Below are 13,054 nucleotides of genomic sequence, written 5' to 3' on the forward strand. Positions count from 1 at the left end.
GCAGCAGCACGCGGCTGCGGTGGCCGGGCTGGTGGTGGCGATGACTCTCGTCTTGCAACTCTGTGGTGGGCTCACAGCGGCAGCAGCTCTCTCTAAGCTGCAGCGGCCCTCGAGACGATAGCGACAATCCTCGAAAATGGTGAACAAGATGCGGGAACTCAGCGGCAGCAGCTCTCCCTTAACTGCGACGGCCCTCAGGACAAATCACAATGAGGCAAAGTTAGCAAAGGTGCGGGCACTCAGCGGCGGCAGTTCTCTCTTACCTGTGGTGGCCCACAGGACGAATCATGCTGATGCAAAGTTGGCCAAGGCGTGGGCACTCAGAAGCAGCAGCTCTCTCTTAGCTGCGGCGGCCCACAGGACAAAGCACGTGATGCGAAGTTGGCCAAGGTGCGGGCACTCAGCGGCAGCAGCTCTCTCTTTGCTGTAGCGGCCCACAGGATGAATCACAGTGATGCAAAATTGGCAAAGGCGTGGGCACTCAGCTGCAGCAGCTCTCTCTCAGCTGTGGCGGCCCACAGGACGAAAGGTGATGCAAAGTTGGCCAAGATGCGGGCACTCAGTAGCGGCAGCGTTCTCTTAGCTTCAGCGGCCCACACAGATTCAGCAAAGGTTTCAAAGGTTTGAATTCAGGTTGGCTCGCAGCGGAGGCAGCTCTCTCTTAGCTGCAGTGGCCCACACAGGTTCAGCGAAAGTTTAGAAGGTTTGAATTCAGGCGGGCTCTCAGTGGTGGCAGCACTCTCTTAGCTGCAGTGGCCCACACAGATTCAGCGAAGGTTTCAAAAGTTCTGTTTGCAGTCCTCACAGTAGAACTAGAGGCTCCGGATTGCTCGACAGAGGCCTCACCTCTAAGCAGAATTCCTCGCATAGGAATTTGAATGGCTGACGGGGTGGAGTCTAATGTCCCTGAGACTTCTGCAGGAGGTGCTCTCAAATCAGGCCCTCGGGTAGTTTCTTCGGCAAGCTTAGTGGTAATTTCAAAGTCCTTTTCTCTGTTCACTCGGACGGGGTTTCGTCTTGACATCCAGAAGGAACACACTTGGACAAAGTTCCAGCGCAGCGTGTTATACCTAACAAGTCTTTGTTCTCCAAAGTCACAAATCACAGACTCCAGTCAGAACCAGTTCGGTGGGGTCAGGGAGCACTTGGTTTATGAGGCGACATCCTGCTCTTTCAGACACCCAATGGGAGGTGGAGCCATCATTCACCTTGCCAGGCACAGCCCTACTCGGATCAAAGAGTCACCCCTCCCCATGCCCTGAATACCGAGCTCTCTCTCCAGCCAGGTCTGACCCAGCTGGCCCTGCTGCTCCAAAACCAGACGGCCAATACACATACTCGCAAAGCCTACAGTAACGCTTAGGCAAGAAACTACAGTGTTTTTAGAAGAGGCATTTCCAAATATAGGATAGATAAACTATCCTTACTACAAGGTGTCTCTCAATGTCCTGAGCATAAACATATCAAACTTGACATTCCTATTATGTTCCTGGGGTCAGATAGGATGATAGAAGGTAACACTTAACCGGCCCATTCTGGCCTATTAGAACGGATCGTTTTACAGTAGCGACTGTGAAATGGAGGGTAGCTCACTATTAGAACATGCTACACGGATCTAGGCATTATGGTTATCATAATTCATACAGTCATCTTTACACAGGGAGCATTCGCGCTGTGGCACTGATTAGCAGTGTCACGGTGACCAGAGCATCTAAATCCAGCCAACATAAAAGAGGAAGAGAAAAGAGGAAGGGAGACCCACGCCAATGATGCCAGGTCTAACAAACCTCCTTCCAGTTAATAGTAAAAATGGGTATGAAAGCAATAATGGATAATGGAAAGCTATACATTTCTGAAAAGTAGACAAAATTCTGAATTCCTCAAAGGGTCACTTGTGTAGATCCTGCAAAGTATTTTTTTTAATAGAAACTAACAGCTGAAAATACTAAACATTGAAAATGAGTTGAAAAAAACAGCCATTACTGCCTAGTATCCGCGACAGGAAACGTCCCAAAACGCAACGTAGAAACACCACATTTTTAAAGTGAAAACCAACGCTTTTTTGCAATGTGCCTAGCTGTAGATTTTGAACATTAGCTCTGACAGCACCTATGGAAACCTAGCAAACCTATACATTTTTTTTTAACTAGATACCCAGGGGAATCCAAGATGGGGTGACTTGTCTGGCTCTTACAAGGTTCTGTTACCCAGAATCCCTTGCAAACCATAAACTTTGTAAAACAAAAAACTAAAATTTTCCTCACATTTCTGTAATGGAAAGTTCTAGAATCTGCGTGGATCCACCCCGCATCCCCTGAAGTCTTCTGAAAAGAATAGTACCTCAATTGTGTAGGTAGGCCTAGTATCCCCGACAGGAAACGGCCCAAAACGCAACCCACTTGCAGTGGGACAGTGAAAAGTGATGCTTTTATTGCAAAGTGCCTAGCTGTAGATTTTGTACCTTAGCTCTGCCGGCACATAGGGAAACCTAAACATTTTTTAAAACTAGACACCCAGGGGAATTCAGGATGGGGTGACTTGTCTGGCTCTCGCCAGGTTCTGTTTCCCAGAATCCCTTGCAAACCTCAGACTTTGTAAAAAAAGAAAACACATTTTCCTCACATTTCTATGATGGGAAGTTCTGGAATCTGCGTGGATCCACAAGATACCACCCACCCCGCATTCCCCAGAGTTTTCCGAGAAAAATTGTACCTCACTTGCGAGGGTAGGCCTAGTGCCATGACAGGAAACAGACCAAAACACAACGTGGGCACACCGCATTTTTACAGTGAAAATTGAAACCATTTTTGCAAAGTACCTAGCTGAAGATTTCGAACCATAGCTCTGCTGGCACCCAAGGAAACCAAGTAAACCTATATATTTTTAAAAACTAGACTCTCAAGGGAATCCAGGGTGGGGTGACTTGTCTGGCTCTCACCAGGTTCTGTTACCCAGAATCCCTTGCAAACCTCACACTTTTCAAAGAAAACCACATTTTCCTTACATTTCTGAGATGAAAAGTACTGGAATCTGCGTGGATCCACAAACCTCCACTCGCCCCACATTTTCCAAAGTGTCCCGAGAAAAATGGTACCTCACTTGTGTGGGTAGGCCTAGTACAGGCAACAGGAAACGGCCCAAAATGCAACGTGTACCCACCACATTTTTACAGTGAAAACTGCCCCTTTTTTGCAAAGTGCTTAGCTGTAGATTTTGAACCCTAGCTCTTCCGACACATAGGAAAACCTATACATTTTTTTAAACTAGACACCCAGGGGATTCCAGGATGGGGTGACTTATCTAGCTATCACCAGATTCTGTTACCCAGAATATCTTGCAAACCTCAAACTTTGTAAAAGAAAAGCACATTTTCCGCACATTTCTGTGATGGAAAGTTCTGGAATTGGCGTGGATCCACAAAATTCCACTCATCTCGTATCCCCCAAAGTCTTCAGAGAAAAATGGTACCTCACTGGTGTGGTTGGCTCAATGCCCACAAGAGGAAACGGCCCAAACTACAACATGGACACACCACCTTCTTACAGTGAAAACTTACACCTTTTTTGCAAAGTTCCTAGCTGTAGATTTTGAACCGTAGCTCTGCCCGCACCTAGGGAAACCTAGCAAACCTATACATTTTCGAAAACTACACAACCAAGGGAATCCAGAATAGGGTGACTTGCCTGGCTCTCACCGGGTTATGTTACACAGAATCACTTCTAAACCTCACACTTTGTAAAGAAAAAAAAACTTTTCCTTACATTTCTGTGATGGAAAGTACTGGAATATGCGTGGATCCACAAGATACCACCCACCCCGCATTCTCCAGAGTCTTCAGAGAAAAAGTCTACCTCACTTGTGAGGGTAGGCATAGTGCCCGCAACAGGAAACAGACCAAAACACAACGTGGGCACACCACATTTTTACAGTGAAAATTGAAACCATTTTTGCAAAGTACCTAGCTGAAGATTTTGAACCATAGCTCTGCTGGCACCTAAGGAAACCAAGTAAACCTATACATTTTTGAAAACTAGACTCTCAAGGGAATCCAGGGTGGGGTGTCTTGTCTGGCTCTTACCAGGTTCTGTTACCCAGAATCCCTTGCAAACCTCACACTTTGCAAAGAAAACCACATTTTCCTTACATTTCTGAGATGGAAAGTACTGGAATCTGTGTGGATCCACAAACCTTCACCCACCCTGCATTTTCCAAAGTGTTCCAAGACAAATGGTACCTCACTTGTGTGGGTAGACCTAGTACAGGCAACAGGAAACGGCCCAAAATTCAACGTATACCCACCACATTTTTACAGTGAAAACTGCCCCTTTTTAGGTCGAGCTCTCTCGACCTATTGTCACTAAGTTAGCTCTGAAGTGAGGTCGGCAGGTGCACGAGTGCCGATTGCATCTCGTGGACGCGCCCCCCCCCCCCCAGCCGTGCACATCTCTTGCTCCAACTGTGCACATCCAGTCAGCCTTACAATCGCGCGCGTACAAACACACACACAAGCACACACACACACGCACGCACACACACACACACACACTTCCCCTCCCCTACCCGCCGCCCCACTTACCGCATCAGCCGCCACTCCTGACTTCTGCTGTCACCGCTCCTCTCGCAGTAGACGGAAGTTCCACGCCACGACAGCCGTGAGCGTGCACATCCCGAAACCGGAAGTTCGGGATGTGCACGCTCACGGCTTGTCTCTTTTGCTGTCATGCCTCTCTGAAACGAGGAAGTGACTTCAGGTCTTGTATTAAACAGCACAGCCCCAACGCTGGAGACTAGCGAGAACATAAGGTGTTGCAGTGGGAAAGGGCAAATTAGGCTGGGCTGGCAGGCCATACCTATCATGCACCTTTGTGGTCACCCGCACTGTGTGCTCCTCCTCGCTCGCGCACCCCCCACCTCTGTGGTCACGCACACTGTGCGCTTCTCCTCGCTCGCGCCCCCCCCCCTCCGTGTCCCTGTTAAGATACGGCCACTCCCTGCCCCCCAGCCCGCTCCGTGTCCCTGTTAAGATACCGCCGCTCCCTGCCCCCCAGCCCCCAGCCCGCTCCGTGTCCCTGTTAAGTTACGGCCGCTCCCCGCCGTCCGGTTTGCTCCGTGGTAAACACATTACTGAAATATTAGCTTACGGTGCAAGGGTTCCAGGCAACGGGCCCATAATTGGGAGCGCGCCGGGGCTCCCCTGCTGCGTAAGTGCGGGAGGCCGATCGGTTATTACTGGAAGACTGGGCTAATGGAAGCTGGAAATGCTTTCACATGCAGTCTGAATTAAATGCCTTCGGAGGCCTGTCCTGCGCTGACAATATGTCTTCAGACACGGGCATTTTATTAGGAAGTCAGGCCCACGAGGGTCCTTCGCAGGGGATATTATACCGTGAAAGCCGAAGCACAGCTCTGCAACCGGGTGTGGAAATTGAGAGGGTCTCTGCCCTAGTGACCCTCCGTGGCCCTAGTGACAGTGCGCGTCTGAATATAAAGTGACGTCATTCGAGTGTGGCATGTACACGGCCTCTCGAGGCTGTTGGGTTAGCAGAGTAATGTCTCCTGCTTGTTGCATCTTTAGTGATCCTGTAAGGGGGTCGCTTCTGTGTCTTCACTCCCCTAAGGTGTGTGTGTAGAAGTTCCGGTGCAGCAGGTGCGATGATGCAAAGTGCGCGCCTGGCACTTGACCGCACCAGGCTGAGGGGCTGAGCTGGCAAATTGTGCTCCTGTGGGAGAGGAGGTGAGGTGAGGTGGGGGTCACCCTCTTCTATCTATAACTTGAATCATGATATAAATGAAAACAAGGCTTTTACAGCCTGTGTGGCCAGAGGTGTTTACTGAAGATATGGAACACATCTATTGTTGTATAGTGGTGGCAAGTTTTGTCTGCGCGAGTAAAGAGATTGTTTTCTCCTTCCTTTCAGACAGACACTGCTTTCACGCAGATTATTTTCGTACTGCAGTGGTTTTTAACTCTTTCGTCAGTATATGGTGATGTTTGTTTTATTCCTGTAACAGTGCTCTCTTGTAACGAAACTGGTTCTATTGTACAGTACTCTGACACCTTCGACTAAAGTCCGCGCTTTATAAAAATGCATTAAATAAATAAAGTGTCCGTTGGCGTTTCCTTCATCTCTAGAACAACCCTCGCGTTGTGAAAATGCTGTAATTGACGTGGTCCTTCAAACGCAAGAACCGCACACGTGCTAGTTTTTTTTGGCGTATGTAATTTATTGTGTACGTTTAAAAAAAAAATTGTCAAACTAGAATGGGGAGATCCAGTTATGCGTAGCTGTTTTGAGAGCAAGGGCACCTATCAGTACCCTTGCACATGTGTCTTGAGGAGAATTTCAGGCAATTGGGAAGCCTCCTCCCATATATTTTTTTAATTTGTTTTTCGTGATTTATATATGGCCTCTAATTCCACCGTATAAATGTAATCTGTGGTGCAACGTAGTGTTTCATGCAAATGTTAATGTTAGCGCCCGGCACCTGCTTATTACGGAATGTATCCAATGTTTAATGATTTTCCTACTCTTACTGATGAGAAGCAATTGACCCTCAATCCTTTGCTCATCAGCGTTAGACGAATGCATGAGTATGATTGAAATGTACAAAGTCTAGAAACACAGCCTGCAACACACCGCGACACAAGCACTTTGGGTAACACGATAAGAGCTGCTTAAACACTACATTCATGTAAATAATACGTGTCTTCAACTACAAGTACCAGCATTCCTTGCGCACTCGCGCAGCATGAAAATGCGTAAGCAGGTCTTCCTGCTATCGGCAATAACTTCTGCATTGTTGAATTGCTGCCGGATAGAGAGAGACGCTGCCAGAGAGCGAAGACTTTTAAGCAGGCAAGCACTTCTGTAATAAATACATGGGCAACATGTAGTAGACTCATGCACCGCGATCGGCCTTAGGTGCTCACAAATAAATTAATTATTTTGTTTTTTAGAAATAAAACACACAAACGCATCTCCAAACGGTAACAAGGAACCGATTAGCACAGAACACAGTGAGCCATGGTGTCTCTCTTTTTTACTGTTGCGCAAACTGCTATATAGAATCTCTATGCCGCAGGCTACGGCTAGACGCAGTGATAATGCTTTACATATTTACATTTCAGGTGCCATTTACACAGCGTGTATGGGGCTCCAGCGCGCTTGTTTAAACTTAGAAATATGTCAGAACTGAAAGAATCCCAAACATAAATTGTGGGCTCTGCCCACGCGTAATTCATTCTCAGTGAGGTATGTCCTTACTATCATGAATACACAGCACACATTGACGTATTAATTTCAACAATTTAACCACAGCGTGTGCTAACGGTTTATGTTTTATAGGCGGCCCCTAAGGCTTGATTCTACACGACGTTTGACTAAATCCATTACCGGAACCATAGTTTGGCAATTCTCATTTTACACAAAAGTCAAGTTGTATGTGGATGACAGTGCTCATTAAAACAACGAGCCGAGGCTCGTGGGTGATGTTTTAATGGAGTGCCTTCATATTAGAGTCAGTTGGTATGTACTAAATAAACCTTTCTCTACCTTTTAGCACTTCCCTACATCAAGTGACTTTGCTTGCTAAACACTGATAAACACAGCACCTGGGATCAACACCCATGTATGGTAAGACAACTTCTTTAACCCTAGGACTCTGGGCAATCGGAATACAGGGACCTTCAGCTGATGCAAACTTTTCTCATTAGGTCGAGCTCTCTCGACCTATTGTCGCTGAGTTAGCTCTGAAGGGAGGTCGACTGGTGCACGAGCGCCGATTGCACATCGTGGACGCGCACACCCCCCCCCCCCCCAGCCGTGCACATCTCTTGCTCCAACTGTGCACAGCCAGTCAGCCTTTCAATCGCGCACGCACACACACACACACACACACACACACACACACACACACACACACACACACACACACACACACACACACACACACACACACACACACACACACACACACACACACACACACACACACACACACACACACACACACACACACACACACACACACACACACACACACACACACACACACACACACACACACACACACACACACACACACACACACACACACACACACACACACACACACACACACACACACACACACACACACACACACACACACACACACACACACTTCCCCTCCCCTACCCGCCGCCCCACTTACCGCATCAGCCGCCACTCCTGACTTCTGCTGTCACCGCTCCTCTTGCAGTAGACGGAAGTTCCGCGCCACGACAGCCGTGAGCGTGCACATCCCGAAACCGGAAGTTCGGGATGTGCACGCTCACGGCTTGTCTCTTTTGCTGCCATGCCTCTCTGAAACGAGGAAGTGACTTCAGGTCTTGTATTAAACAGCACAGCCCCAACGCTGGAGACTAGCGAGAACATAAGGTGTTGCAGTGGGAAAGGGCAAATTAGGCTGGGCTGGCATGCCATACCTATCATGCACCTTTGTGGTCACCCGCACTGTGTGCTCCTCCTCGCTCGCGCGCCCCCCACCTCTGTGGTCACGCACACTGTGCGCTTCTCCTCGCTCGCGCCCCCCCCCCTCCGTGTCCCTGTTAAGATACCGCCGCTCCCTGCCCCCCAGCCCGCTCCGTGTCCCTGTTAAGTTACAGCCGCTCCCCGCCGTCCGGTTTGCTCCGTGGTAAACACATTACTGAAATATTAGCTTACGGTGCAAGGGTTCCAGGCAACGGGCCCATAATTGGGAGCGCGCCGGGGCTCCCCTGCTGCGTAAGTGCGGGAGGCCGATCGGTTATTACTGGAAGACTGGGCTAATGGAAGCTGGAAATGCTTTCACATGCAGTCTGAATTAAATGCCTTCGGAGGCCTGTCCTGCGCTGACAATATGTCTTCAGACACGGGCATTTTATTAGGAAGTCGGGCCCACGAGGGTCCTTCGCAGGGGATATTATACCGTGAAAGCCGAAGCACAGCTCTGCAACCGGGTGTGGAAATTCAGAGGGTCTCTGCCCTAGTGACCCTCCGTGGCCCTAGTGACAGTGCGCGTCTGTTTATAAAGTGACGTCATTCGAGTGTGGCATGTACACGGCCTCTCGAGGCTGTTGGTTGTGTTGGGTTAGCAGAGTAATGTCTCCTGCTTGTTGCATCTTTAGTGATCCTGTAAGGGGGTCGCTTCTGTGTCTTCACTCCCCTAAGGTGTGTGTGTGTAGAAGTTCCGGTGCAGCAGGTGCGATGATGCAAAGTGCGCGCCTGGCACTTGACCGCACCAGGCTGAGGGGCTGAGCTGGCAAATTGTGCTCCTGTGGGAGAGGAGGTGAGGTGAGGTGGGGGTCACCCTCTTCTATCTATAACTTGAATCATTTAAATGAAAACAAGGCTTTTACAGCCTGTGTGGCCAGAGGTGTTTACTGAAGATATGGAACACATCTATTGTTGTATAGTGGTGGCAAGTTTTGTCTGCGCGAGTAAAGAGATTGTTTTCTCCTTCCTTTCAGACAGACCCTGCTTTCACGTAGATTATTTTCGTACTGCAGTGGTTTTTAACTCTTTCGTCAGTATATGGTGATGTTTGTTTTATTCCTGTAACAGTTCTCTCTTGTAACAAAACTGGTTCTATTGTACAGTGCTCTGACACCTTCGACTAAAGTCCGCGCTTTATAAAAATGCATTAAATAAATAAAGTGTCTTTGGGGCTAATGCAGAGGCGAGGCTCCGCGTGTTAGTAGTAGTGTTGGCGTTTCCTTCATCTCTAGAACAACCCTCGCGTTGTGCAAATGCTGTTATTGACGTGGTCCTTCAAACGCAAGAACCGCACACGTGCTAGTTTTTGGCGTATGTAATTTATTGTGTACGTTTAAAAAAAAACTTGTCAAACTAGTCCTGACTAGAATGGGGAGATCCAGTTATGCGTAGCTGTTTTGAGAGCAAGGGCACCTATCAGTACCCTTGCACATGTGTCTTGAGGAGAATTTCAGGCAACTGGGAAGCCTCCTCCCATATATTTTTTTAATTTGTTTTTCGTGATTTATATATGGCCTCTAATTCCACTGTATAAATGTAATCTGTGGTGCAACGTAGTGTTTCATGCAAATGTTAATGTTAGCGCCCGGCACCTGCTTATTACGGAATGTATCCAATGTTTAATGATTTTCTTACTCTTACTGATGAGAAGCAATTGACCCTCAATGCACCGTCCTATTTAAATGGCGTTTTGGAGGGTTGATGAACCCTAATTAAGAAGTGAGTGGCATCGGCGCGAATTAATTCCAATTGTATACGGCGCTGTATTATGCGTGTGTGTGTTACACAGCGTAGCTTTTACTCGTTATGTTTGATAAATATGGAAACAAAATGTGGCTCGTGGCATGTCGCATTACTGGATTGGTCTCAACATAGGGCCGCCTGCCCCTTATGACGTGTAAATGTGGAGGTTCCTCCACCCTCAACCGCCGGAAGTTGATTTAATTTCCATGCACATTTGGCTTTCAAAAACTCGTTTATATGATATGGAATGTTTTGGCCGTATTGACTGTAATTGAAACAGACGAGTTTTAATTAGTTGAAATTGTCCCCATTTTTTTTTTTACTCTGTAATAAATGGAAACTTGAGGTGGGGGTATATGACCAAATTTCTGTGGTTCTAATTGATATTTTTCATTAGGGTAATGTGGTTTAAATCATGTACATGATTTATGTATGCGGAAGTCTTAATTGTTGTCTAGTAGATTCTGCAGTCCGTACCCGACATGTCTTTTGTGTTTGGGGTTATCTGCTGGGGTAATCAATTATTTTGTGAACTAGTTAGCTTCTTAATTTAGGATATGTTGAGCGCTAAGTTTCACTATTAACCTACTTTATATTCACTATAAGTTCGTTATCGTTGTGGATGACAGGTTTTACAATGGCAGATGAACATATAGTAAAAATTCGAGGATTGCCATGGTCCTGCACGCAGGAGGAAGTGCTGGATTTTTTTTCAGGTGCGTATGTTTCAGGAGACCCATGGAAACGAGGTTATTATGACATAAATTATATTTAATTTGGTAGAAATTCACGCTCATTCAAAGTTGCCTTAATTAGCTTTTACAATTGACAATATTAACGCTAACAATTATTTTTAATTCTTAAATTGGGGTGGGAGCCAGCATTTTGAGTCTTAGATGCTTTTAATTGATCCGTCGGTTTATGTGATAGGAAACTGCTTAATGCGTGACATTCTGACCATTGAAACCACTCAAAGTGGGTGTATTGAATTGCATGCAACATTTGATCTAGAACAGCTACTTGGTGCAAGTTCTTAATTTGGGGGGCAATAGGTCGATGCATATCACATACTAATGGCTGGCTTACATCGGGGTGGTATGGGAGTAGTTTAATGGCAAACAATTGTAGTTGGGCCTATAAACATTTGCTAGATGTGTGGATATTGGAATCTGCGTTTTTATTGGAATCGGGTTTAAGATATTTATTTTTGTATGTTAACAGAATGCAGCATAACTGGTGGTCTCAATGGAATTAATTTCACCATTTTCAAAGAGGGACGTCCTACTGGAGAGGCTTTTGTTGAGTTCGAGACGGCAGAAGACGTGAAAAAAGCACTGACAAAAGACCGTAAATACATGGGAAATAGATATGTAGAAAGTGGTTCTTTTTTCAGTTTTTTTTAGTTTATTGAAGTTTAGCCTCTCTATTGAACGTAATCAACAACATTTTATTCGATGTGTCTAGGCCCTGCGGATGGACACTAGTTTTTTAGCAATGAGCTTTTTATTTTTTGTCATCCTAGCAGCATATTTGGTGTTACTTTTTTGATATTTGCGACCTTCACTTTTTTCGTATCGATGGTACAGTGAGATGCAATAAGTGAGTCTTTAGGTCTTTCCTAGATTTATAGTTGCAGTAGGCCTCTCAGGTACTTGGTGGATGGTCCCTTGCTGCTTATAATTGGTTGACTTGGTCACTCGTTTGCTTGCATATTTGAACCCCACCCACGCCTCCTCTTGTCCTTTTTGTTGAATTACTTTTTTTTTTTTTGCACAGCTGTCCCGTTCCCCCCCCCCCTCCCCTCAAACGTGCATGTGCTCTCCTCGCCCCAAATCCACCAGCAGGTCTGTTGCTTTCCCTACTCATCCATGCGCCCCCCAGCCCTAATCCTCATGTTTGATTAGCTTGACCGCTCTGTGTCACAGTATGGTTTTGCACAAGTAAAGAAAAATAAGTTTAGCGGATGTTGCGTTGGTCCAGGAAATATAATGGAACAGACTTTCTAAAGAGCGCCCTTGCCCACCCCCTGTGCCAGTAGAATTTTTAACATTTATTTTACAGAGTTTTATATAGCGCAAACTTGACCCAAATTGGGTATCGGAGCGCTTTACATAGCACCAGTTGCATTACATGAGGAAACATTCATCATTGGGTCTCGCCTGGCGTTGCAGCGCAAAGCGCTACTTGCTGGGTGAGAGCTATTGTAAGAGCAGATTTCAGAAGAGGACTTGAAGCCCCGCCCCTCATTTCCATTGGCTGGCATCACTGTTTATGCTAAATGGTGGCCTGCCATTGAAAATTAGGTATTTTTTGTTTCTGCCTTTTCGTCTGGCCCATGCGACTGTCTTGTCTGCTTTGCGGCTGTCCCAAAGCAATTTCTTATCTTTATGGGGGCCATTTGCTTTCGCTCAGTCCAGTGTTTATTTTTGCATGGCGCTTTCACTTAAAGTGAGAGCGCGATGCAAATATAAACAGCAGCTGAGTGAAAACAGATTGAAGTTTCTGCAATGGCTGGAGAAGAAAGTGTCTAAAGTATGCATGCTTGGCCCAGACTACTCCACAGCTGCACACTGTTAAATATTCAAGGTTCTAGTTTTGTTTAAATATGAAGATTGAGTCTGCCATAGCTGTCCTGCATGTTGGCAGCTCTGGCCGTTACACCACATCCTCTCCTATGCGTTCCATTTGTACTGCGCCTACTCGCAGATTTTGTTATGCATGTTACTGCTTACTGTCACAAATGCTAAAACATGGGCTGCCAGTGTCATGCATGGATCGGCCTGAGCAATCCACAG

The 13,054-nt window shown here is 46.6% G+C and overlaps 1 long non-coding RNA gene across 1 annotated transcript in view; it reads right to left on the bottom strand.

Moving 5' to 3' along the window:
* LOC147730796 (uncharacterized) overlaps positions 1–4,658 on the bottom strand; it is a 116,803-nt gene extending 112,145 nt beyond the window's left edge. The window contains exon 1 of the long non-coding RNA XR_015308606.1: positions 4,577–4,658. This is a non-coding gene — a long non-coding RNA (uncharacterized LOC147730796). The remainder of the gene's footprint in view (positions 1–4,576) is intronic.
* Positions 4,659–13,054: the final 8,396 nt, after the last annotated feature.

Source organism: Lissotriton vulgaris, chromosome 2_1 (assembly GCF_964263255.1).
Source record: "Lissotriton vulgaris chromosome 2_1, aLisVul1.2, whole genome shotgun sequence".
NCBI lineage: Eukaryota > Metazoa > Chordata > Amphibia > Caudata > Salamandridae > Lissotriton > Lissotriton vulgaris.